This window comes from Dichotomopilus funicola (assembly GCF_033296635.1).
Source record: "Dichotomopilus funicola strain CBS 141.50 unplaced genomic scaffold C8A04scaffold_5, whole genome shotgun sequence".
In the NCBI taxonomy this organism is placed as follows: Eukaryota; Fungi; Ascomycota; class Sordariomycetes; order Sordariales; family Chaetomiaceae; genus Dichotomopilus; species Dichotomopilus funicola.
Window position 1 is genome coordinate 686,669 of NW_026944026.1, and position 3,389 is coordinate 690,057.

Consider the following 3,389-nt stretch of genomic DNA (forward strand, 5'->3'; position numbering starts at 1 on the left):
AGTGGAGAGAGGATTGGGCTGCTTCCCGGACGGGGGGACGGGAGGGTGTGAGGCGGGTGGGGGCGTCCAACGAAGAAAATCAAAAAGGCGTGAGCCGGGGCTGGCAGCAGCAAGCCCACGAGCAAGCCAGTCGTCGCCAGTGGCCCAGTGCGGGCGGGGGGCAGGGGTTTGGAGGGCGAAGGCAGCAACAGCGGCGCAGATGACCAACACGATGTGAGAACGTGAGAGCTCGCAACCTGCAACCCGAAAGCACCGAGGTCCAAAATGGGCCAGCGAGGTCCAAAGACGGCGATGATGGGAAGGCATCGTGACCCGGAGTTTGGCCGTTGGACGGCTGAATGGAAAGATGGAAAGAGGACACCGTGCTAGCGTGTTGAAGTGTGGAAGGCGCGGCAGGTCGTGATGACCAGTCAGACCCTCATTCTCTTCAACGTTCTTGCGGCTCGGCCGACCCTTCCCCCCCAGCGCTGGTTGCTCTTTCTCGGACAAGCGTCGGAGTGAGACTCTCGCCAAAACCCGTACAGTGCGCCAGGTGCGCTTGCCAAGTTGAAAACGGTACGTGCCGGCCGTCTCGGGAAATTCTTGACCAGACATGACCAAAAAAGCAACGCTGAGGCTTTTCTGGCGCCGTTACTGTGTGAACTTGAGTTTCGAAACGGGGTGGCTGACAGGAAAATTGGTCCACATCTCTTCGTGTTTGTGGGGGATACGCAAGCAGCAAAGAGGGATTTAAAGCCTGCGCGCCCACGGCCATCATCGATCGTGTGCGTGGAAAAGGGACCCGTCCATTTCGCAACGCGCACCAGCTTCATCTTCCCTTTCCCTGTCGGACCCTCCGCTCCCACTTACACCGACCGGGCGGTGGTGGTGGTAGTACATAACGTTACCACACACCCCGCGTGGCCGTGCAGCGGCCAGCCTTCCGTTGAGAATGAGCGCGCCAGCGACACACCCGCCCACCGGGTTAATGTTATGAAGTAGTGAATCAATCCCACGTTCGGCCAGGGCGGTCGCAGGGCCGCAAATCCATCAGATCCAAAGTGGGAGAATCCTTCCCGATCAGCACAACCCACGAGTCGCAGGCGGTTGAGAGGTCTCGAAAATATCTCGATAATGCCGAAGATGATCGTCAATAGCGCGGGGCCGACGGTGACAGTATGAGATGCGATCCACGGTAAGGGGGCATAGGCTAAGTTACAAATCAGCGATCACAAACCTATCAGTAGAACCCCCGCGATGAGGCAAACTTTCTTCTATTTCACGATCCCCTCAACATATCCGATGGTCCCTTCCCCACATATGGATACATCGATGGAATGTGATGGCACGGATGGCAAGAACCTTGAGACGGAGCTCTCTTTCCTTCGTTCGGATTGGGTGGAACCGCGCTTGCCATCAGGTTCGGGCAGCTCCGCCCCCAGGTACCCGTGGACCCACAAGGATGCGTCTGGTGCAAGGACAGCCTGGCCGCATAACGGGCCCTGCGCTGCGGCCTTCTTCTGGGGAAACAGGGAAAGAAACGTCTTGTCTCGCAGCCCGTTTCTGGCAGCAACATGGCATGGCGCCCATGCGGTCGACCGCGTCTCTCGAACCTGGGAACCCGGCGGAATGGCTTGCGAATCTGGGATGGAAAGAAAAAATGAATCCACAATCACACAACCCACAGAACAATCACGATAGGCCCCATCCGCGTCGGCCCGCAATCTCACGAAAAGCTCCCGACGCCAATTGGGACTGGCGTCGGGAGCATGTCGCGCCTCGACGCAGGAGCCCGGTCCGAGACTGTGTCGACCGACAAGCCTTGAAAGGTAACGGGATGGCCAAGGACAGTGTGAACAAACTTCCGGACATACAAATCGCCTTTCAGCTCAGAACAAGCTCCAAATTCCTCCTAGCTGCGTCCTGATGGGCGCTGCCTCCTGCGGTCGACCGGCTTGAGAGCCAATTGATATCCCCATCTCTCGGCTCGGCACCCTCGTCCCGCAGCACCCGCAGCTGCCCTCCCTCTCCCCATTCCTCCACCCCAGCGTCCTCCGTCGGATCCAGGACGGCTGGCCACGGGACAGTCAGCTCCCGGCTTCTTCGATTCGATAGAAGGATGCGTCGCCAGATCAAAAGGCACGGCTGATGCTGGAAACAGTGCAGCGTAAGGCCTCTCCCAATTTGGCTGCGACGAATTGATGAGGAGCGGGCGGTCATGCCCTCGCTAGATCTCCATCGTATCGCCGTCTAGCCGAGCCAAGACATCCAGGACGAGTTCGCCCGAAAGAGAGATCTGACAAAAACAGCTGCAGAGACTGTGATGAGACAATCTTGGGGCGAATACACAGAAAACTGCAGCCCTCGTAGCAACCACAGGAGCTTGTGAGGAGCTATCGAGCTATCTTGATTCTTCGACAGGGGGTGCGATCTGGGTTGCAATTAATCTTTGATGACCAGGGTGTGGCCCCGTGCCTTTTTCGACGCCCACACCACCAACACCCACCCGCACCACACAGCTTCCCGACAGGGTCTCATCGCTCGCGGACGGTGTCCGAGACCGTCCAACGGCGACGACGAGTACCACGGCCGCGCTCTCATTGGGCATCAATTTCTGCTTTCCGCCCCCACCATTGGACAAAAAATGGTGGTTCGTGCAGGAAAAAGGCCCGAGCGCGCATGCCGGCCTTGCATCCCACTGGCTCAACCGCCTCGTAATAAACTCACGACACACAGCTTGGCCAGACGCGATGGACGAGCCTGCCCGTGGCTTGTGCGCCCTCGCCGGGCTTCTGCAAATCGAGAAAGTTACACAACCAGTTCTCGGGGACAAGCATGATCCTTTTGCCCTTCAAGCCTTGGAGCCTTCCCGACTTTGCAAACGGCAACGGCCTGGGGCCGACAACGGAAAGATGCCCATATAGTTCGACGCGTGATGGTTAATATTCTGAAGGAAAGAGTTCCCCGGGTCCGTGTTCGCAGAGATTCGCAAACCCGGATGTTTGGTGGAAATGATCTCCCTGCCAAGAAATACAATCCTCTCACAGAAACAGACAGGCTGACAGCCTCTCTTGCCGACCTCCTGTGAGTTGCCGTCCCCAGGCTTGTGGAGGGAGCCAATCGACGCAACGGAGAGATGGCCGGAGCCTGCCAGGACGCCAGAATCATGACCCCATCGTCATCAAATTCATCACGAAGCTTCGGCGACGACACAGCCAGTAAGCAGGCCACAAGCCGGGTGGAGTGGCCTGTTCGGCGATCATCCAGCTACCGGACCCCGCAGAAATACCACCATCCAGGCAAGATCTCGCTGTGATCTTCTCGGCAGCCCTCTCTTTTCTCCGCAAACCAGGCGCTTGTTGGTCAAGAGCTTCTTTCTGGGCCATACCCCACCGCTAAACACCCAACGA